Below are 24,882 nucleotides of genomic sequence, written 5' to 3'. Positions count from 1 at the left end.
AGGAGAAGGAAAAAGTGAGAACAATCAATTGGTTCAAGAAATGTAAAAAAAAAGGGGGTATGTAACACAATTAGTTCAAGCATACGATTGGTTCAAAAATGGAAAGAGTGAGTGCAATCTATTAGTGCAAACATTTAATATCTATATATATTTGAACATGGTGAATACTAATAACAGATAATTCTTGGGAGGGTTCAGTGGTTTCTTCCCAGTAGCTCATAAGTAGCTTGAATCTAAACATATATCAATGAGCTAGATCCTGTTTAGTAGGATATCAATTTTGACAAATGGATTCCCAAATACCATGTCCATAAGAGGGACAAGCTCTCTCATGAGTTTAGGTTAAAAAACAAATATAAATAAACAAAAGAATTTTCACAACAGATTTGTGAAATGTCAAATGTCACTGATTTGATAACAGATTTGTTAAAAACAGATGTTGGGTCGGCCTTGCCCGCTCAGGCCCCAAGCTGTTTATGCCAAAGCTAAACCAGTTCTATTTGTATTTCATCTGTGTCTGTTGATTGCAGTGGCATGCAGTGCAGGGATTTCCTTCCAGTGTGCAGGAGCAACTGACAGGAAAACCACAGTGTTTCTGCGAGTATTTCCTGCACACACGTGACTAATGCTCAGGCTACAGTGCTGTTGCTTTCAGTGAATTGTAGCTTTTTTTTCTTCACCTGGTGAAGATCTGTTTAAAGCAAGAGGGCAATAGTGGGCTCCATTACTGACATAACAGAGCCATTGCTGATCTCCGCTATAAACATGGCCGCATGCTGGAGATCACTGCAAGTGGATCCCTGGATCCGGTGTCCTTCATCAAATGCATATTGTGAATCCTCTTTGAGTAGATTCACAAAAGACAACATGATGGCATGGAGACAATAGCAGTTAGGCTCTTTCCTGGGATTTAACCACAGGCATCAGAATGAGGGTCTCAGCGGTGTAGGTCACGGCCTGCCAGCAGAGCCACCAGCCTGATGTTGGCCAGTTTGGTCACATGTTAGAATCATGGACACAGAACATTGGACCCTGTTAGGAGAATTGTAATGGACATGGTTGATCACTCTCACGCGTGACAATCGTCAATCTTGACATTTTCTCTGGCTAACAGCATCCGACCCACTCTTGACTGCATGACTCTCCACAGGTTGATGTGTATTTTTCAGCTACCTGTGCCAATTTATCTTTGTTCTTGCCATATTAAAAGGTCTGTTGATGCCTCCCAGGAAGAGAAAACCTATCAACTACTATTTAATATTTCACGCAGTGAAGCTGTGAAACTGCAAGAGAAAGTGACTCTCTAAGAAAAACAGGACGTTAACAAACTAAATTGTGTTTAAGTATGGCAGACTCAGGTGCTGCCATAGCAGTAACCGATGAACAGCAGTGCTCGATGCAGACTTTCAACAGTAAACTAAAGCCGCCTAAAGCCAACATTTTCAGTAGAGTGAGAGCCAATGTGAACCTGGAAAATGCAAAAAAAAGCCAACTTTGAATGGATTGGGTCCTCCCACGTATTCCTCATCTTTGATATAGTTTTGTTCATAGGGTCGAGCATCATGCATCGTCGAATCTTGGTCCTCGACGGTCTCTGTAGCATTCCTCGTGACGTTGACGCAGGTATATAGTGGCATGCTCGCTGAACATTACCTCAGTTTTTTCAGTATTCCTGCATGCTTTGGAAATACTAGCCTCAGCAATTAAATTGCATTTTTCTCCAATATGGCCTCCACACCGAAGACGGGCTTCAAGCGATGTTCAGACTGTGGGGCCAAGATGTCGATCAGAGACCCACACCACATTTATCTGTGGTGCTTGCGACCGGGCCACAAGGTCGTCAACTGTGGCTCGTGTCTATTGATGATGGTTAAGGCCTTGCGGGAAAGGAAGGGGAAACCCGTGAAAGGTAAACCCTCCTGCAAATCCCTGGCCCTTACCCCTTCGAAGAGGAAATCCTCCTCTGACTCAAGAGATGTCTCTCTTGTAAAAAAACATTAAAAGCATAGACGTTTGAGGTCTGGTTCACGACACTTGTCCTCCTCTTCCCATAAAAAGGGTAAGAAAAGGCGTTGCAGGTCCTCGTCGTCATCTTCCTCTTCTGAAAGAGTTACTTTCCCAAAAAAGAACTCGAATCCAGCGGAGTTAGAAAACTTCCTCTTAAAACTGTTAGACATTTTTAAACAACACACTCCTCCGAGTGTGCGTCTAAAGGAGTCCAAGAAAGGGGCCACCCCTCGGCTTCTATTGAGACTGGTAGGGAGTCCCGTGTGCCCCCTTCTTGCGCGCCTACGAGCCAGAGAAGAGAGGTTCCTCGACATAAATCAAAGGAATCTTCCTCGATGCACAAGAAAAAGTCGGTGTCTGTTACCTCGAAACATTCACTAACAGCATTGAAGCCTTCTTCGAAGGAATCAAAACATTTAATTTTTGACACCTGAACCTTCGAGGTATATAATACATATTGAGCCTTCGAAGCAACATAAAGTGCCCATGCATTCGTCGACAGTTTCAAATAAGCCGTTGAAGCCTTCAACCCCCTTCAGCTTCATCTGAGCATTCTTTGCTCTCAAAGACTGCAAAGTATATTCCTGATGATCCGAAATTCTTCCAGCCCATTGCTAGACCTGAGTTCTTTAGGCAGATGGGTTCAATCTTTGAAGATGAGGATCAGACCTCTTTTGGGTAGGAATATGGAACTCCAACTGTTCCAGAGGAATTCATTTCAGATGAGTCCATGATGCAGAATTTTGTGGAAATATTAAAAGAAAACCAGTAGCTGGGAAACATCACCAGAGACAGAATTTGGTAATGCTGAAATATCTGGTTATACTGATCCTTCTTTCAAGGCATTTATTGTTAAAGTAGCTGAATATCTGGGATGGTCCAGACCTGCAGCTACTGTGGAAACTGATGACCTCACTGATATCTTAGACAGTGGGCCAATTTAGGGATGCTGTATTGACGTTTCATGCAGCCTTGAGAGGAAGGGTAATGGAGAACTGGTTGAAGCTAGATTCTATTCCATCTGTTAATACGTTATTAACAAAGAAATACAAGAGTGCTTCCATAGACCCTGCATTTCTGAATAGGCACCCAACGCCTGAAAGCTTAGTGGTTCAAGCAGCAACAGCTTCTTCAAAGGCTCCATACTATGCTTCTGCTCCAGCAGATAAAGAAGATAGAAGGGTGGACTGTTTAGGTAAAAGAGTATTTATTGCAGGAAGTATGGCACTAAAATATGCCAATGCTATCCGTGCATTAGCGAAATACACAGATAGTCGCACTCCTGCACTGCTTTCCTGGAAACCCCTGCCCTTGGGGACTGTTTTCTGTATCCCTACAGTCCCACTACCAGCACTTGACACCTGATGTCTGCATTTATCCTTGCACTTGCCACCTGCTGGCCGTACTTTTACTTTTGTTATTATTTTATTATCCCATGTACTGCACTGTCCCCTGCACCTTCCCCCACACTTTCTTCCTTCCCCTTCCCATGCACTTGCGCGATATGAATGACACCTGGACTAGTACGATCGTTGTCTGTCTTCCCTTGCTTGCCCCTTCCCTTGCCTCGTCGCGCCTTGAAACACTTGTGTATAGGTGAGTTATAAATGCCATATAATATCATATCATACCCTTTGGGCAGCAGAGCACATGCCAGAGGGAGAAGACAGAGAAGGCTTTTTAGGCCTAATGCAAGATGGCAAAGATGCCATGTGACAATCCCTACAATCTATTTTGAATGCAGTGGACTCGGTCAGTAGAGCAATGGCTGCCAGGACAGTATTTAGACGTATGTCTTGGTTAAGAAAATCAGGATTTTCGGCAGATGTTCAGGCATGTCTGCTAGGCATGTCTGCCAGACATGCCATTTGACGGTACTTCCCTGTTTGGGGAGAAGACTGATCACAGTCTAGAAAAACTGCAACCTTCTAGACGTGCAGCAAAATCTTTAGGGCGGCAATAAGACAACCTCAATCTGCAGGTCAAAGATGGAGGAGTCGTTCTTTTCATTTCTATTCCTCCATATCTAGAGGAAGAGGTCAGTTTTCGCAAAGATGTCAAAGAAGACCATCTCGTGAAAGAGGTATAGGAGGAATGACTCCACATTCAACACTGGCTGAGTTACCCTTAGCTGTAGGTGGAACAGCAAAATTACTCCTTCAGCCACAAAACTGTGGTAGGGGGCAGACTGTTTCATCATGTCCCGAGTTGGTGAAGCATAACTTCAGATGCATGGGCCCTACAAACAGTAGCAGACGGTTACTGCCTCCCATTACTAAAAATACCTCCCGATTGCCCCCCAAAAGCAAGATCAACCTTGGTTCCAGATCCACTCCTCCAAAAGGAGATTCTCACCGTATTGGATAAAAGGTGCAATAGAAGGGTACATGTAGCAGAGATGAACCAAGGTTCGTACTCTCCTTACTTTCTAATCCCCAAGAAGGAAGGAGGAGTGCGACCCATATTGGACTTGAGATGCTTGAACAAGTACCTCAGGAATAACAAGTTCAAGATGGTAACTCTTTCACAGATCCTTCAGGCCCTTCGACTCCAGGATTGGTTGGTGTCTTTGGTCCTTCATGATGCTTACTTTCATCTGCCGATACATCAGAAGCACAGAAAGTACCTGACCTTTGCGGTTGGCGGTTCTTATTATCAGTTTCGAGTTCTGCCATTCAGGCTCACCTCCGCCCCAACGGTTTTCACCAGGCTTATGGCAGTGGTGGCAGCAAGTCTTTGGGGGGGATTGACATCTAACCCTACCTGGACGACTGGCTGATCAGAGCTGTTTCTCCGTAACAGTGTCAGGGTCATCTCAGGAGAACCTGCTACCTCCCCCATGTGCTGGGCTTCTCCCTGAACTTCAAGAAGTCCCATTTGACACCCTCTCAGAAGCTTCAATTTATTGGGGCAGCCCTGGATTCAGCCTCAGGAAAAGCTTTGCCATCCGAGTTAAGGGCTCAACATTTTTTGCAGATAGTCCAAAAATGTCAGAGTGGCTAACGTCCTCCGGCCTATGACTTCCTAAGGTTGATCGGCCTCATGGCATCCTGCATTTTTCTGGCACCAGAATCCCATCTGAGAATGAGGTCCCTTCAGTGGGTTCTTAGATCCTAGTGGTCTCAATTCTCCATCAGAATGATGGACCTTCTCCAGGTTCTGACAAAGGTCGCCCGGGATCTCCTGTGGTGGGCCAACCAGGAGAATGTGATGAGAGGAGAACATTTTTGGCAACCATGGCCGGAGACAACAGTTGTGACAGATGCCTCCCTCTCAGGATGGGGAGCACACAATAGCAGACACTGGCCTTATTCGGGGAAAATATCAACCTTTTGGAGCTGAGGGCAATCAGACTAGCGCTGATGGCCTTCCTGCCTTTGACAGAGGGGAAAAATGTCCTGATAATGACGGACAACATTACCTCAACAAGAGAGGGGGCATAGGGTCACTGTCCCTGTGCAGAGAGGCAATGTAGCTCTGGCTCTGGGCACCAAGAGAAGGAATAACTCTTCTGGCAGTTCATCTAGCCGGAGAAAAGAACACAGCGGCGGATGCTCTGAGCCGGCAGAGCACAATCTCCGATGAGTGGGAACTAGCTCAGGAAGTCCTTCAAGAGATCTGTGCCCTTTGAGGAACCCCTCAAGTGGATCTGTTTGCGACCAGTGTCAACTGGAAGTGTGAGCTGTTCTGCTCCAGGAAATTTCCGCAAAGAGGAGCTCTAGGGGACGCATTCGTAGTGGACTTGGAATTTCCACTACTGTACGAATTTCCGCCAGTCCCCGTCATTCCTCATGTATTACAGCGGTTGAGGAAGTTTTGAAAAACCATGGTCCTCATTGCTCCAGATTGTGCCAGGAGAACATGGTGCCAAGACCTTCTGGAAATGGCCATCTGCCCTCCAATTCGTCTTCCCCAAAGAGAGGACCTACTCTCACAAGAGGAAGATTGAATTCTTCACCCAGAGATCAGGACACCCAACCTTCACGCCTGGTGTCTGAAAGGGTGAGATATAAGGATTTGGACCTTCAGGAAGACATAATGGAAGTGTTGCTTTCGGCTAGGAGACCAGCAACCAAATCCCTGTACTGCTGCCATTGGAATAGATTTCGCAGCTGCTGCAGGGAAAATAAAATAGATCCTTTCACATGTGAAGTTCCACATGTTCTTCCTTTCTTGCTCCATCTAACTCATTCTGGGTTGCAAGTAGCCACGGCGAAGGGCTATTTAGCGGCCCTTTCAATTTTCAAAAGATCTCAGGAAGAGGGATCATATTTCAAAGTACTGATTATGAAACCATTTCTGAAAGGATTAACACATTTGTCCCCGCATACTCCCTTCATCGTACCATCATGGGATCTAAACCGTGTAGCAAGAGGTCTTATGGGAGCTCCCTTTGAGCCCTTACATTTGTGCCCTTTAAGGATGCTCACCATAAAAACTGCATTTTTAGTAGCCATCCCATCTGCCCGTAGGGTAAGTGAGCTACAGGTTCTTCCAAACAACCTTTCATGTCCTTCTCCAAGGATAAGGTAGTTTTAAGGGTTAAATCATCTTTCCTGCCTAAAGTTGTGTCAGAATTTCATTTGGCACTAAGTATTGCACTACCATCTTTTTAAGGAGGAAGAGAGACTTCATTGCTTAGACCCAAAGAGGATACTAAGTTTCTGTATCACAAGAACGGCAAATATTCGCTAAGATGGTCAGCTGTTTATTGGTTATCCTGGTCAAAGATTAGGTTTAGCTGTCACAAAACAGACCATATCTAGGTGGATTGTTATGTGCATAACTGAATGTTACTCGTTGGCAGGCAAGGATTCACCCACAGGTCTGAGGCGTTATTCTACTAGAGGAGTGGCTGCTTCCTCGGCTCTTGAAAGAGGTGTACCAGTGAGGGACATTTGCAGAGCGGCAACAAGGAAGTCCCTGCATACATTTAGTACATTCTACTGTGCAGATTATTTTTCAGGAGAGGAAGCCAAATTTGGCAAGGCTGTCCTCCATAACATTAACAAATAAAGTAAATTCTTAGCACCCTCCGCCAAACTCAAACTGCTTTGGGAGTCTATCAAAGATGAGGAATATATGGAAGGACACAATCCATTTGAAGAACAAGTTACTTACCCTGGTAACGTTCTTTAGACTGGATGTTTCTCCCACATATTCCTCATCGTTCTCCCATCCATCCCCTCTTGCCTAGAATGTCTGTGTTTTACACCGTCCTTTCTCACAACAACAAGACTATCTCCTTCTGTGAGACATCATGCTAATTAAAGGAGGAAAAAACTAAGAACTGAGGTAACGGTCAGCGCGCGTGCCACTATATACAAGTGTCAACGTCACGAGGGATGCTACGAAGAACATCGAGGACCAAGATTCGAAGCTGCACAACGCTCGACCCTATGAAAAGAATTTATGAAGCAAGTTGCAAGCAGACTTGAATATATCAAAGATGAGGAATACGTGGGAGGAACATCCAGTTGAAAGAACGTTACCAGGCGTAAGTAACTTGTTCTTTTTGCCCGTCAAAAAGCTTGCCCGAATTCCTGGAGTTGTTCCCTGTAATGTATTTTGAATGGGAGTATGATGTGTGTGCAAGATGTGTTGGATGTTGCAGCAAAGTGCACCAGTCAGGTGGAGGTTTTTGTAATTGAACAGGAAAGCAGGAGTGGAAGAGTTGTCGCAAAGAAACTGAATATGCAGAATTATTTAAGCTTCTTCATTAAGGTTTGAAGGAACAGCCCAGGAGACTGCCAGAGTACAAGGCCTGTCCTTCAACTGCTGCTGAAGGAGTCTCATCATCTTAGCTCTTGAATACTATGCTGCCACAGCACACAGCAAAGCCTGCCCCAGTTCCAAAGACAATGTTAAGGCCCTCATTGTGAACTTGTTGGTAAATCAGCCATAAATCTGCAGATTTACCACCACCTTAATTTGCCATTACCACAACTCGGTTCTGTGGAATTACCACAAGAGTACGAGTGGCGTCACAGTGGTGTTAGTGTCCATTTTTGTAGTCACTTGGACTCCATGGGAATGTTTAGTGGATTTGTCACAAGTGATAATTCCACTCTGTAAATCAGATGAGTTTTGGCAGTAAGGTGCAATATTTAGCTCCAGGTTTTTGCTGCATGTATATCCTCAGCCTTAATACCAAAGTCACAATACAGTGGTGGAGTAATGTGGCAGTAATGGAGTTACTGCTAATGTACTGCCTTTTTTGCCCACTCCCCGTACTCTTAATTAGGCCCTTAAGTCTTAAATCGGGCAAATGTCATAACACTGCATAGGTTAACTAAGTAGACCACATTGTTGCCACGCTGCACTGTGTTCAGATCTTTCTTGCCTAATAGATAACCACCTGACAAGTACTGGCATTTGTCCTCTTTACACACCCCAAGGCAAAAATGGTAGCCAACTGAAAAAAGGCAGTTGGAACGTTTGACCATGAAGAGGTAGTGGAATGATAGGGAAAAACGAAACGAAAAACACAGTCAGGGATGTCATTTTACCAAAATGTCAGGGGTAACGGAAGTGACACAACACACCTAGTGACATCACAGGAAGTGATATCATGTGATCTTTGACCTTGATGCCATCACATGACATGTAACCCTGTTGTTAGCACCTAAAGAGACAGACGGGCATACAAACACACAAAAGCTTACATTTCATGAAATACCAAACCAGTACTAAAGCACAAATAATATTTTTTAGATGACAACCACATTTTAATTATGGACCTAACTTAATATGCCATGGAGGGAATCATGTTACGACAGGGGTAGACACTGTAGAACCAATATAAGTCAGGAACACTGCCATACCTCAACTCATGGTTCACACCACAGCTGAGAGTGCTACGTAAAGAAAAGCGTACCACTGAAGTCCGCTGGAAAAGTCAACCGATCCCAACAAGAATAGCCTCATTACTGAGTCTCTCCTCTATAAAGATGCTATCTTCCAAGCGAAAAAAGACACATACAATAAGTGCAATCTGCTAGCCGAGTCCAACACCAGAGAGCTCTTCAAGATTCGGAAAGAACTCGAATCCCCAGTAAATCCTCCTGACACCTGCACCAGGGATAGCACCTGGTGCTCCAACATTCAAAATGCGCTCCTTGGCAATATTGCCACACTCCAATCTCAAATGAATGCTAAACAAAGCAGCTTTCAGACCAACCATCTGCTCAACCCCCCAGCACGTACTTCATATCATTCCACTCACATACCCTTCACTTTCTCACCACTAACCACTATTGAAGTGGTAACCATCATCAACAAACTTAAACCCTCGAACTGCCAAGGCGATACGTGCCCAGCCCCTATTATCAAGGAGCCACTCATGAACTTGCCCCATTTATCACTGCTTTCATAAATTGATCTTTTTAAACAGGTACTGTCCCGGATAACCTTAAGGACGCCTGGGTCATCCCCCTCCTCAAAAAATCTACCCTCGATCCGAGCATACCCACGAACTACCGGCCTATCACAACGGTCCCGTTCTTGCACAAAATACTGGACTGTGCTGCCTATTTACAGATTCAAGAGTATTTGGAAGCAAACAAGCTCATTGACTTGAAAACCCAAATCGAAGACCTGAAAGACCAAGGGAAACTAGCACTTTTGCTATTATTAGACTTATCAGCAGCTTTTGATTTGGTCAACTACCAAATTCTCTGCCAGCATCTCAAATTAGCTGCCCATTTCACGGACTTGGCCACTTCCTGGATTAGATTCTTCCTTGATAAGAGATCAATGACGGTCTTCTCTCCCACAGCCTCCTCAGAACCTTCACTCATCCTATGCGGTGTCCCTCAAGGATCCTGTGTCTCGCTGACACTATACAACGTGTTTACTAAACCTCTCTTTGATATTCTTGACTATCTGGGTGTCACCTACATCAACTATGCTGATGACACCCAGATACTCATCCCTATTACAGGAGACCACACAGTAGACAAGAAATCCCTAAATAATGTCAATCTGGTCATTCAGGCATGGATGGCACAACATGAGCTATGCCTCAATGGTGATAAGACCAAGCTCCTCATCCTGGGCTCCCATTATCGACTCAATAGACTTGACCCCGCTTTTAAGTTGTTTACCATTGACGGCAATACCATCAAGGTTTCGAATTACACAGCAACACTAGGTATCTACCTCAACTCTACCCTCTCACTCTCCAGACCAACAATATTGCTGTTAGCTCCGCATCCGCATACATGTGCAAATTTATCAACGCCTGCCGTCCCTTCCTCACCATCGCCAACTCCACTATCTTAGCCAGAACTCTCATTATGTCTAAGATTGACTACTGCAATGCCCTTTACCTAGGGACGTCCCAACGTAACCTTAACAAACTGCAGGTCACTCAGAACAATGCCATAAGGGCAGCCCTAAATATTCCTACGGGTCAGCACATTTCTGATACCAGACACAACTTAGTTGGCTCTGAGTAACTCAAATAATCTCCCTGAAAATGCTTGCTCTCATTCACAAATGCCGAGCCAATCTGGCCCCCATCTACCTGGCCAGCAGATTCACACCACATACCCCAACCCAACCTCAAAGATCTGCACATGTCAACTCTCTCGCCCTCCCTAGGTTCAAACTGCAGAAAGTGGGAGGGTCTAGTTTCCCGATACTAGCCATCAAACTGTGGAATACTCTGCCTAACCCTATTAGATCAGAACCCTCCGTCCACGCCTTCAAATGCAAAACCAAACTGGGGCTCTCTGCCTCAGACACCCTGCCTAATGTATGAACCTGCACAGTTTCGCTGCATCTGCTAGGTTTAAACTCCTCATTTTTGTACATACCTGTACATTCTTGTACTATTACTTTATATTCAGCCTTCTGCCTCTCATTGTATATTTTGTACTGGATATATACCCTGTATTATCAGCCTCTCATTTTACTTGTTGCACTGTATATATACATTGTATTTTATTCCTTACTTGCTTTCCACTGTAATTCATAATATTTGTCATTGTAACCTCATGATTAGTGCCCAGGTGCCTTTGGGCCAGGCGTGCTTTACAAATAAAGAAATACAAATACAAATACAAATGACACTATAGCCTCATATGACAATTTAATGGCAACTTATACCAATTATTGCTGCACATGTCAGGTCAGGTAATTATAGGCCAAGTAAAGCCCTAACTTTCCTGGTGCTGCCATAATACAGAGTGGCTGTTACCTTTGAGAATACTGCTACCCCATGTCGGGGGGAAATTCTGCCGGGGTCGGCCGGGCCATCCGCAGACCTCCGGGCAGGGAGGCCCCAACTCCTCCCGTATATCCCAGATGAGATAGAGTATGAGACACACGCAAGAAGCAAGGTGACTCTGCTGTTTATTATACAAAAACGGCAGGGATGGGTCAAGGATCATACGCGTCCGTCCTGACACACACAATCGTGGGGCTCGCAGGCCCTTTTTACTGTATTATGACGCGTTACTTGCGTCACTTTAGAAAGTTAACAAAAAACCTATCGCCACTCTTAATTGGTTGCTCGAGTGGTAGGGTTAGTATAGCACACGTATAGAGAATAATATGAGTGGTCGAGGGTTAGTCAGGTGATATATCTGGGCTGTCCCTACAATTAGATACATGAGAATTGTTACATGAAGACTCCTAAGGATTGGTTAATATTACTGGCGTCAGTGATAAGAGCCCCATGTTCTGATTGGTGCGCCCGTGAGCTTCCCAGCCTGGGACCACCGCTGTTCCCAGCTCTCGGTGTACCTGCAATTTGCAACAATGTTTCACTATGGGTACGTGCAGACAATGTGAGGATTTATTCATAGCTGGAGGCTGAACGCTCCCACTGTCGCAAATGTCCATTGAGCCTTTCAAGTGTATCTGCCTGTGTCTCGTAACGAGGGATCCAGACGCCTCTTTTCTCCTGGGCTTGGCATCTCGTCAGGTTCGGCTTGGTCACGTGAGGAGGGACCGTGTTTGAGGCAGAATTCTGCACATTTAATATTGTTTTTCCACTGTGTGTCTGGTTTAATTTGCAGGTGTGACTTTAACGTTGGTGCGCGGAGTGCGAGGTTGCAACATCGTGCCCTTGATGATTTGTTCTTGGAATGTGGGTTTGCAACATTGCGACCTTGGTTGGTTGCTTCGCTGGGCTCATTCTGCAGGATCAGCAACCTGACTCTTGTTTTGTTAATGTCCACGGGAGCTCTTGCTTGAGGCCTACTTAGGCCTGGTGTATAAGTGGGTCCGTCTGGTGCACAGGTGCTTTAGATTACAGTACCATATAGTTCCATGACCAGTATCGTGTCTTCATTATATTTCTCATGGTGGTAACTGGTTTTAAGAGAAGCGTGAGCAAGCTTTTTTAGATGAGTTTATGACGCGTCTTGCGTTTCTGCATTCTGAAAGCCTATGTAAAAAATAATAAAGATGCACGTCCGTGAGTATGCCTGTCGCCTACGTCATAGCACTGAGTATATTCTTCGTGTAGGTTGGTGCGGGAATGTCCAGTGTGTATATTTGCACAGGTGTGCTTACCGTTGTCTAGGTCGTCATGGCATCTCTAACGACGTGTAGATTTTAGTCTAGTTGGTCCGTGCCGCAGGTGTCGGCACGGCCAGTGCAGGCTGCTGGGCAGGCAGATGGACACATCCGTATGTTCCTGTATCAGGGTATCTGGTCGTCTGGTAAATGGACAAACTCTTCTCGTGGCGGGTGTCTGGGTCGTGACCCTTTAGGCCAAGCGCGAGAGGTGAAGGACGGGAGCCTGGTCTTCCATTCTCCCACTTCAGTCCCCCCTCTGGTCGACTTGTCGACCACAAACATATCCTTTTCGTTATCTCCTCTTACTCGCCATATCTTAGTTATTCCTCCTAGATGTCCATACTGGTTTACATGATCTTCAAATGACCAATACATATATTCACAGGTTCCTCCAGGAGTACAGTATACCCATTTCCCTATGTAACTCCTGGGGTTTCTTGGGTTCTCGATCTTCACTGATGGTGGGTCTAGATGGTTGGTGATGATTTGGTTGCGCAACTTCTCCCTCTCCTGTATTATCACACCTGCATGTTGGCCGTCATCTGCTGGCATCAAGGGGTGCATTCCCACCATTTCGAGCAACTCGTCAGTGGTACGTGCCTTCCGGGCCTTCCAAAATCTAATTATGATCAGCGTAGCTCCAGCCAAAATAGTACAACCCACTATAATTTTCAGTCCATCTGACAGCCAGGATGGCATCCATGACCATAATAGTGAAAACCAGCTCTTATCCTTGTTTACACCGTTACTTTCATCCATCATTTTGGAGTGCATCTGGGCCAATTGTGAAACTGCTTCTGTCAGTGTACCATTGTCAGCATCGTTGGCAGGTATGAACGTGCAGCATGATTGTCCTATCTTTGCACAAACTCCTCCTTCCATTGCTGTGAGAAGGTCCAATACATATCTGTTCTGGAGTGCTACCATCCTTATAGCTCACAGCTCCTCTTTTATTGCGTTGAATCCATTTACTGTAGAATTGATGGTCATCATTAGTTCCCATCTAGTTATCTGGAGCCATTTTGCGTTTGCGTAAGCCTGCAGTCCCGGATGTATTATTGAGGAGAAGAACATTGCTGCTCTGCTGAATAGTCTGTGTTCTGGCGGTATTGAAGTGAGTGCCGTTTCCGACCTTCCCCACAGGTAATTTCCTGTCAATGGTTCTCCTTGTCTTTTCCTTCTATTTAGGACAGTATCATTGCTGTTGGTCCTGTTCCCTTGCTCCTCCTGAAGTGGTGCAGATCTCTTTTTTCTCTTGTCCCCTTCATCCATTTTGGGAAGGTTCGCCACATTGACATGCTTCTTGGGTACCACTAGTGATGGTACATTGACGTGCACCATTGTGCACACACCATTCCACAGGGGAGGCAGTGTATGGTATGCCTTTTCTCCACAGGCCCAATAATGGTCCATTATTACTGCTGTTCCTGCTCCCCCCTCAGGTAACTCCATCACACTTGCACAGTTGGTGTTATATCCTACGTCCACCTCTCCTTTATGCTGGTAGCATACCTTGGGCGCAGTCTGCGGTAGTATTGTTATTGGGTCTTCATCCGTTTCTACCCACGTGAGCATTGGTACATACTTGATCCACGTCGTCCAACATCGGTGGTTGTGTGCCTCGATGGTTGAGATAGTTTCTTTTGTTACCATGTTGCTGCCAATCACTCCTATCTCCCAGCTGTTGTCCAGGTACACTTTCCCGGTTATCGTTACCAGCGGCCTCTCCCAACATCCTTGTTTACCCGGAACTTCAGTGGCATACCAATCACATGGTAGATACTGTAGTGTTACTTTCTTTGTTTCTCCTTTTGCAGGACCACTTGTTATATATCTGAATGCTTCAGCATGTAAACTGCTCTTGTGGTAACTCAAATAGGTCTTGAGGAAGTTATTTTCATATGGGTATGAGTCTCGTGTTTTCCACGTCATATGCACCACTGTCCCTTGGAATCTTCCTTTCGTTTGGAACAGTGCCAAGTATATTATGCACTGTGCTGTCTTTTCATCTATTTCTGTGGCAACAAATGTTCGTGACGCACTCATGGCGTATGGTATTAAGAGCAAACGTAGCAGCTGTCCTCAGTTGTCTGCTTACCAATGCGGGTCATGTGTTGGTACCATATGTTGTTTGAGACATGTGATGAATCTTGTATATAATTATCAATACCTTTATTGTCTGAGTATGTGCTGCGTTTAACTCTATTTTGCTTGGGTGCAATGTTACTACTATCACCTGACGTAACACCTGTTGCAGCAGGGGACGGGGGTGTATTAGGTTTGGGTGCAGCAATAAAATTCATAGCATAGCTGTACTGCCATACAGAGGCAGCCAAGAACCCGGTGATCATCAAAATCCCTATTATTTTTATTACATATGCTAATCTCACCGTCATTTTGCTCTTACCTTGCTGCAGTCCTGGCAGCGTATTCTTGCGACGTTAAAGTTGCCCGCCTAAAAATTCTCAAAATGCTTGTTATTAGATGTTAGTTGTTGGTTTCCTTTAAGCTCTCCCTATCAAATAGTCATTCAGTGCCCAGGCGAAGAGCTGTTCCCACGCTACTCTAAGTGATCTATCTCTTAGGACCGGCAAGTATGGGCGGAGGTGGGGCATTGAATATTCTATGGCCAAGAGGAATGCTGTGTAGTAGACACGTACCCTTCTCCTTTTTAGGTACGTTGGCCGTTTTATTTCATATACAAATTGGTGTGACAATTCTTCTGGGTAGTTATCGTCTGGGAGTACCATCTACGCCTGGGCAGTGAACTTGTTAGTTAGCTATTTTCTTAACAATACAATAATACGCAGTTCCTGTATGTGCGAGAGAAGAGAAAAAGAGAACATTCATGTGTTTACATGTGTACTTGTGCAGGCAATGTCCTTCAATTCAGTTATTACTATATTTGGGGATCAATGGGCAGGGGGGATTGGGCTCGGTTGGCGGGAGTATTTTTACTCCTTGAGCGTGTGACCATGGGGTGGGCAGTATGGGGATCACCCCTTTCTTCGACAGTTATTGTCTCCGGGGAAGCTGGGTAGTGACACGGTATGGGAACAATTGGGTCGTTGTCTGTGGTAGAACTTCCTTCCGCTGTTGGGGATGTTGTTGCTGTTCTTCCAATGGACCTGTCGTTGGCGCTGGGGCGGGTCTGCAGTTTGTAGATCTTTACATCATGTAGGTGGTTCCAGGCACGCTTGTCCTTTAGCTTTACTGCTCTTGTTGATACGTCCTCTACCAGATGGGGGCCAGTAAATCTTTTATCGTTCCATTTCCTGTTGAAATTGCGAAGTAGCACGTGGTCACCTTTAGCAAGTTTGCACAGGTTCTCCTTTTCCAATTCTGTATTGGCGCCTTCTTGTTGATTGCTGGTAGACCCGCCCCGTGTGCGCTCGAGCTGTTGAGACACAAACACAACACTAGTAATCAAAGAAGACACATATTGGTACATTTCATCACCTAACACACTCGCTGTGCTTTCGTGATCAGTGAATGCCCTTGACGTTGGCGTTAGGGGAAGGCGCATTTGACGTCCAGTAACCACCTCGTGAGGGGTGAGGTGGTGGTCAGACCCTGGCCTATTCCTCAATTCAAATAGGGCTAATGGAAGGCAATACAACCAGCTTTTCTTTGTTGTTTGTTGTATTTTTGCAATTGCCTCCTTTAATAGGCCATTCAGGCGTTCACATACACCGTTAGCCTGTGGGTGGTATGCACATGCGAATTTGTGTTTTATGCTCAGCAAGGATGTGATATGCTGGAACATTTCGTTTGCGAAATGAGGGCCATTGTCTGACCTTAACACCTCGCACACTCCCCACCTGGGGAAGACCTCCCTTACTAGGAATTTGGCTGCTCTAAATGCATCTGGGTGTGAACAGGGCCCTGCTTCAATCCACCTAGAAAATGGGCATACTACTACAATCATATACCTATTACCTTGACATATGTTGATCATATCAACATAGTCAATGTGAAGATGCCGAAAAGGTCCCTCTGGCCGGGGTATAGTACCTCTTATCACTTTTAGGGTATGACCGGCCGTAAACTGTTGACATGTGAGACAATTGCTGATAAAATTTGACACATGAGAATTTAACTCGGGGCAGAACCAATCTTCTCTAATTCGTGCTGCAATTACTTCCTTGCCTGTATGGGCTGGGTGATGTCATTGGCTTAGGGCAGTGTTCAAAAGTGCCAATGTTATTACAACTTTTCCAGTGCCACCCTGGCGCCATAGTGCGTCAGTTGGTGACATTGTACATCCTCTTTTTACCCATATTTCTTTTTCGGCCATTGGTGCAGCCGCTTGTAGCTCCATAATCTGCGTGGCTGGGAGATGGGTGTACCCCTCTCTTATCAACATCTCCCTAGCCATTCCCCTCCCTCTCCCTCTCTGTGATTCTGGGGGGTTCCATATCTCACCAAAGTACGCAGCATATTTTGCATGTGCGTCCGCTGCTGCATTCCCTTTTGAGACGTGGTCTTCACCATTGGTGTGTGCGGTGCATTTTACTAGGGCTAATTCTTGGGGGTCATTTATTACTTCAATTAGTTCAGCCAATAAGAGGCCATGTTGCACTGGAGTGCCATCAGCTCTTCTAAACCCTCTTCTTCTCCATTTTGATAGCCCTGAGTGGACAGTGGATGTAACGTATGCACTGTCAGAGTATATGGTTACTCGTTTGTCAAAACTTTCCTTTAATGCCAATATTAGTGCAACCAGTTCCGCGGCTTGAGCGGAGTAATGCTGTGGTAATTGTACACATTTCATAGCCACACACACCGGCGCCTCCATCATTTTTACCACTGCTGCCCCAGTCCTCCGTATCCCATCTCCTTGATCAATAGTTGATGACCCATCAATAAACAAAATCTCACCTCCCTCTAGTGCGTTTTCTTCAACTTTCCTAGTACATGAGTACATTTCAGTTGTTTGGGTGCAGTCATGGGCATAATCTCCCTCCTCAATTACTTCTGCTAGGAACCTTGCAGGGTTAACCGTGCTACATCTAACAATTGCTAATTCAGCTCTAGACAAAATGATCTCATAACCCGATGCCCTCTGCATGGTTAGGGTGGACTTAGGTCTATTCAATATTGCAAATAGTGCTTGTTCCACAAACAGTGTAGTTGGACACCCCATGGTTATTGCTGATGCTTTTTCCACTGCAAAAGCAGCTGCAGCGAGACCTTGTTCGCAAGGGAAGTGACCTAACATCACATGGTCTAAGTGACCGCTGTAAAATGCTACTGGTTTATAGCCCATGCTCGTTTTTTGGGCCAATACTGCTTTCATCACTGCTGAGTCGCAATGTGAAAATATAAAAAATCGTCGCTCATAGTCTGGGGATGCCAGTACTGGAGCAGTTGATATTGCGTCTTTCAATTCATCAAAGGCCTCCCTCATTTCCATAGTCCACCCCAACATTTTCTCCCCTTTATTAGCTTCCCTCAAACCCTCAAGCAGGGGTCCTATGTATGAACTGTAATCAAATACCCATGCTCTACAGTAGTTGCACAGCCCCAGGAATTGCTGCAGTTCCCTCACAGTCTGTGGCATTGGAGTGCTTGAAATGGCCTGTGCTCTTTGTGGTGCAATCTTTCTTCCATGTTGGGATATCAGTTGGCCAATGTAAAGTACCTGTTCCTGACAGTATTGTATCTTTTCCATGTTTACCTTGTACCCTTTTTCAGCCAATATTGTCAACATCTTTAATGAGTCCTCTCTGCATTTACTTTCGTTTGTACTGCAAATTATTATGTCATCCACATACTGTAACACTGTGCTTTCCACTTCAACGTTACCCAAATCCATCTGTATTACTCTATTGAAAATTGAGGGTGATTCGCAATACCCCTGTGGCAATCTGGTATGTTTCCACTTTGTATTTCGGTAAGTGAAGCTTGTCAAATCTTGTGAGTCTGGGTGTAATGATATTGAGAAAAAAGCATTTTTAAGGTCGATCACTGTAAATTGTGACACTTCCGCTGGAATGCCACACAATATTGTGGCTGGGTTTGCTGTTACTGGATATTCTGCTTCTACTATGTTGTTCAACAAGGGCCTGAGGTCCTGTATGAAGCGCCAAGCCCCCCCTTTAGCCTTGCGCACTGGGTACACAGCCGTGTTACATGGTGATTCTGAGGGGACCAATATGCCATTGTTTATAAGGGCTGTTATGGTTTCATATATGCCCTCATCTGCCTCTTTTGACAGTGGGTACTGTTTCACTCTGGGTAGTATGGCACCTTTTTTCAACTTTATCCTTACTCCCCCTATGCTTTTTATGCATCCCACATCATAAGGGCTAATAGTCCACAATGATTTGGGCACCTTTGACATATCCTCCTTAAAGAAGGGGACTGGGGTGCATGCGGGTGCCTCAAGTGCCATCGCAATTTTCTGTGCTACTTGTTTGTGAGCCACTCTTAGCCATATTTCTACACTCATCATGAACACCATTTCACCTTCCTCCTTTTCTTCTGAGAACAACTCCTCATCTGACACCTGGGTCAGCCTACATCCTTCTGCTAGTGCTATCACTGCCCTCCACACTCTCCCTTCTTTATCTTGGGCGTGCACAGCAATATAATCAGCTGTTGCAATAATGCTCTCAATGTCCATTACAACCACCTTTCCTTCTGGTTCATTAACAGGTGTTTCTGGTCGGAACAGATAGGCTGCTGGCCTCCTCCATATTTTCCCTTCTATCCCTGGCATCCATGCAAATGCCATGTCTGTTCCATACTGGAATAGCTCGCCATCTACTGGCTCCGCCCTAATCGCTGTCTGTCCACAGTATGCTTGCATAATCTGTCGTGCTGCGAGCATGTTAATCCCTGGAGTAGAGCAAATTATGCCGTCCTCTGTAAAGGAGATCGTCATATTCAACCTGTTCATTATGTCCCTCCCCAGTATATTTACTGGTGAGGCACTATAATATAAAAGTGGAACTGACAGATCATAATCTCCAATAGATAAGGGAACGTTATCAGTAAAGGGAACCAACCCTTTAGCCCCAGAGAATCCTTGGGTGTTCATGGCTTCGCCTGACATCTTAAATTTACCTTCCCTTATGCAAGACCGGGTTGCCCCGGTGTCAACAAGGAATGATAATTTTTTGTCACCTATCGTTACCTCTATGCGTGGCTCCTCCGCACTATTAGGTGTTACTGACAGGATGGGACACACCAAGGCCGTCTGTGGGCTGTCCTATTGAGGGTACAATGATTGGCCATTCCCTGTGTAAGGGTTGTGTCCCAAGACCGTCACCCTACCCAATTGTGTTTGTTGCGTTTGGGGTTGTTGTGATATCGCTACTTGTTGTTGTGGCAGTGAATATGTTTGTGGCTGTTGTTGTGTTATTTGTTGTTGTGGTTCACTTCCTTGTTGCAACGTCGGCTGTTGTTGTATACCCTGCTGTTCTTGTGAGGTCCTAGGTTGTACCTGTTCATTCCATGCTGGTGTTCCTGGCCTGACCCTACACGTGCGTGACATGTGTCCTAATAATCCACAACTCCAACACACGGTGGTTCCCTGCTTTGCCATGGGAAGCTCCCTGTGTTGTCCTGGTACACTGGTTGCCCTGTGGGGTAGGAATTTCTAAGTCCTCCCATCTGCTGTTGGGTGTTATATCCGTATCCTCTCCCTCTCATAAATCCACCTCTCCCCCTGTTATAATTATAATACCCAGCTCCTTGCATTGGGTACCCTCCTCCCATGTTTGGTGCATGTAATTGCAGTGGCGGCACTTGTGTTATAGTCTGTGAAGGTGCTATTTGAGCGGGATCTTGTGCAGCCACTACTTGTGTGGGGCTTTGGGCCATTGGTGTGGGCGTAGTTATTAGTGCCCCTTCCATTGTGTATTTAGTAAGTTTTTAAGTGAAGCTTGTCAAATCTTGTGAGTCTGGGTGTAATGGTATTGAGAAAAAAGCATTTTTAAGGTCGATCACTGTAAATTGTGACACTTCCGCTGGAATGCCACACAATATTGTGGCTGGGTTTGCTGTTACTGGATATTCTGCTTCTACTATGTTGTTCAACAAGGGCCTGAGGTCCTGTATGAAGCGCCAAGACCCCCCTTTAGCCTTGCGCACTGGGTACACAGCCGTGTTACATGGTGATTCTGAGGGGACCAATATGCCATTGTTTATAAGGGCTGTTATGGTTTCATATATGCCCTCATCTGCCTCTTTTGACAGTGGGTACTGTTTCACTCTGGGTAGTATGGCACCTTTTTTCAACTTTATCCTTACTCCCCCTATGCTTTTTATGCATCCCACATCATAAGGGCTAATAGTCCACAATGATTTGGGCACCTTTGACATATCCTCCTTAAAGAAGGGGACTGGGGTGCATGCGGGTGCCTCAAGTGCCATCGCAATTTTCTGTGCTACTTGTTTGTGAGCCACTCTTAGCCATATTTCTACACTCATCATGAACACCATTTCACCTTCCTCCTTTTCTTCTGAGAACAACTCCTCATCTGACACCTGGGTCAGCCTACATCCTTCTGCTAGTGCTATCACTGCCCTCCACACTCTCCCTTCTTTATCTTGGGCGTGCACAGCAATATAATCAGCTGTTGCAATAATGCTCTCAATGTCCATTACAACCACCTTTCCTTCTGGTTCATTAACAGGTGTTTCTGGTCGGAACAGATAGGCTGCTGGCCTCCTCCATATTTTCCCTTCTATCCATGGCATCCATGCAAATGCCATGTCTGTTCCATACTGGAATAGCTCGCCATCTACTGGCTCCGCCCTAATCGCTGTCTGTCCACAGTATGCTTGCATAATCTGTCGTGCTGCGAGCATGTTAATCCCTGGAGTAGAGCAAATTATGCCGTCCTCTGTAAAGGAGATCGTCATATTCAACCTGTTCATTATGTCCCTCCCCAGTATATTTACTGGTGAGGCACTATAATATAAAAGTGGAACTGACAGATCATAATCTCCAATAGATAAGGGAACGTTATCAGTAAAGGGAACCAACCCTTTAGCCCCAGAGAATCCTTGGGTGTTCATGGCTTCGCCTGACATCTTAAATTTACCTTCCCTTATGCAAGACCGGGTTGCCCCGGTGTCAACAAGGAATGATAATTTTTTGTCACCTATCGTTACCTCTATGCGTGGCTCCTCCGCACTATTAGGTGTTACTGACAGGATGGGACACACCAAGGCCGTCTGTGGGCTGTCCTATTGAGGGTACAATGATTGGCCATTCCCTGTGTAAGGGTTGTGTCCCAAGACCGTCACCCTACCCAATTGTGTTTGTTGCGTTTGGGGTTGTTGTGATATCGCTACTTGTTGTTGTGGCAGTGAATATGTTTGTGGCTGTTGTTGTGTTATTTGTTGTTGTGGTTCACTTCCTTGTTGCAACGTCGGCTGTTGTTGTATACCCTGCTGTTCTTGTGAGGTCCTAGGTTGTACCTGTTCATTCCATGCTGGTGTTCCTGGCCTGACCCTACACGTGCGTGACATGTGTCCTAATAATCCACAACTCCAACACACGGTGGTTCCCTGCTTTGCCATGGGAAGCTCCCTGTGTTGTCCTGGTACACTGGTTGCCCTGTGGGGTAGGAATTTCTAAGTCCTCCCATCTGCTGTTGGGTGTTATATCCGTATCCTCTCCCTCTCATAAATCCACCTCTCCCCCTGTTATAATTATAATACCCAGCTCCTTGCATTGGGTACCCTCCTCCCATGTTTGGTGCATGTAATTGCAGTGGCGGCACTTGTTGTGTTATAGTCTGTGAAGGTGCTATTTGAGCGGGATCTTGTGCAGCCACTACTTGTGTGGGGCTTTGGGCCATTGGTGTGGGCGTAGTTATTAGTGCCCCTTCCATTGTGTATTTAGTAAGTTTTTTCTGCACTAGTTTAGCCTCTTCTGTTTTCCTGTCCTCTTCCTTTTGTTTCATTTTCCTTGCCATGTCCTGCAGTGATGCACTATGGCCAATTGTATTTCTGGCCATGGTTTTGCTTCCATTCCCACTACTTTCTTTAGTTGTTTCTGAACTCCTTCTGGGAGCCCTTGTACCAGTATATGATAAAATATTGCTGGTGTTTTATCCCATTGTTCTCTAGTTTCCATGCGCCACTTCTCTTGGATATCCTGGATATAATCAACAGGATCCTCATTCTCACGCATCTTACGGGAGGTAATTGCTCCTATGTCTGATGTGTCTGGGTACTGTACTCTTAATGCCTGCCATAGTGCATGTCTGCAGTTCGCAAATGGTGCCCCATCATGCGATGTGTTTGTTATTGTTACCCCATGGAATCCCGCTCTCTTCCAAATATCATCCGCTCTATCCCCTAATATTGAAATTAACAGGCCCTTTACATCTCCTACTGCTAGTTTCTGTCCTGCAGTGTGTTTTTCCATTTCATATATCCACTTACCCATACCTCCACTTAGTGACGGAAGCCTACATTTTATATTTTCTTTATCCGTATGCTTCCAAGGGACATACTGTGGTCTAACCCCTCCTCTCTCCAACAGTGGCATTAAGTTGTGTCTTGTGTCACCCTTTACGTTCCATAATATCGAGTCCTCACACCCCTCCTCTACTTCCGTTTCTTTTTCCTCTTCAATTTCGTCCTTATTACCCCTGCCCTTAACTCCTTCTTCTCCATCCTTTCCCCTCCTTTCGTCATTTCCTGTATTTAATGTGGGCATGTTTATTAGTCTGTCCTGTCTGCGACTAGGGAGGTCTCTAAGCCGACATGCATAGGGTGTCAGTTCGTTCATGAAGGGCGCGAGCTGTATTCTGCGCAGCGAGCGTGAGGTGGTTGAGCATGTAGGGCGCGATTGGGGAGGGCGTGATGGGGATAGTGGGGTTTCATGGGTTTGTCTTTCCACTAGTCCTTGCTCTCCCTCCTCACTTCTCTCCAGCTCCCCCTTTCTCTTACTGATCCATGGTGAGTCTATGTTGGTTCGAGTGAGGTATAGCTTATCTAAGCTTTCCCTTTCACTTTTTCTTCCTTCCCTCTCCACTCCTTCTTCCTCCTCGCTACAAAAATCATTCATAAATGGCATCCCCCACTCTGTCTTTTTCCCTTTTATTGTTACTGTTTGTAAGTCTATTAGGTCTATATCTCCTTTTTCTCCGTTACCAACTCCCCTCCCTACTGCTGATGTTGTCGCTACTTCTCTGCTTCTGTATACATCCCCCCATCTTTCACTCTCCCTACTCCTCTCTTTCCTTCCTCCTTCACTTCTCTCCTCCATCTCCCTACTATTTTCCTCCCTTTTCCTTTTCAATTCCTCCATCACTTCATTGCTCATCTGTTCCAATATCCTTTCATCCTCTTTCTTCCTTTCCCATTTCACCCTTTCTCTTTCTACTATACTCTGTATTACCTTCCCCTCTTCATATTTCTTGGCTGTCTCTGATAGTAACCTCCTCTTCCATATTGCCATTTTCTTTTCTTTTTTTTCTTCTTCCCTCTTCTTCTCTCTCAGCACTACTCTTGATACCCTGTCTGCTGCTGCTTTTACCCTTTCAGCTTCTCTCCTTTGCTCCTCATTTCGTTCCCTTAATTTTTCCAATTCGTTCTTGCCTTCTTTTCTTTTCCTCGCTCTCTCTCTTTCCTCCCTCTCGAGCTGTTTGATCAATTCATTCTGCTCATCCCTTAGCTTTGCTAATCTTTCCTCCAAAATGTCTTCCTTTTGCCGTAATAGCTCCTCTCCCCTCATTTCACTCTCTCTGGCATTATCCTCGTCTGTTCTCTTTACTACCTCCCTCTCTTCCCCAGTTAGTGAACCTCGTAACTTTAATAATATCTGTGCAGCTACCCACTCATCATTTCCTATGTCTACAGTCTGCTCTTCTCCAATCCTCCCCTCCCCCACTGGCATCTTCCTATGAGCCACATATGGTGGAGGGCTGTATGCCGGGTTCGAGTATCCTTCAGCCGCCCTTAGCTGTCCTTCTATTTCTCCTAATTCTCTCAAAGGGTACAACCCCCCTCCCTCTGTTTTCACTCCCGGTGTTATGGGTATCTCGTTGCCTGGTTCCTTTTTTATGTCATCTGATTTATCAATTTTTTCTCCTCCTTCTCCTCCGTACCCGGTGTTCTTTGTGCTTTCACTCCCCTTTTTCCCATCCTCTCCTTCCTTCTTAATCTCTTTTTCTTCCGGTGTTTCCCCCATAGTGAACATTCCATTTGGTCCTGGTCGGGACCCCTGGAACATCCTCCATAAGTTAAACACCTCCACATGGCTTGCCAACTTCTTCCCCTTGTATGTATTGTGCAGATGGTTTAGCAGTGAATGTTGGGCATATGGATCGAAGCTACCATTAGGCGGCCATGGTGTTAACATTTTGTTATCCGTCC

General features: G+C 45.4%; 1 protein-coding gene across 4 annotated transcripts in view; it reads right to left on the bottom strand.

Annotated features, from left to right (window-relative positions):
* Positions 1 to 24,882, bottom strand: part of LOC138497336 (beta-Ala-His dipeptidase-like) — a 596,337-nt gene that overhangs the window by 24,757 nt on the left and 546,698 nt on the right. The gene's annotated exons all lie outside the window — the stretch shown is intronic.

The sequence above is a fragment of the Ambystoma mexicanum genome, chromosome 5q (genome assembly GCF_040938575.1).
Source record: "Ambystoma mexicanum isolate Mex_15411 chromosome 5q, UKY_AmexF1_1, whole genome shotgun sequence".
Classification (NCBI taxonomy): domain Eukaryota; kingdom Metazoa; phylum Chordata; class Amphibia; order Caudata; family Ambystomatidae; genus Ambystoma; species Ambystoma mexicanum.
Note: the sequence above shows the minus strand (reverse complement) of the source record. Positions and strands in the feature narration are given on the sequence as shown.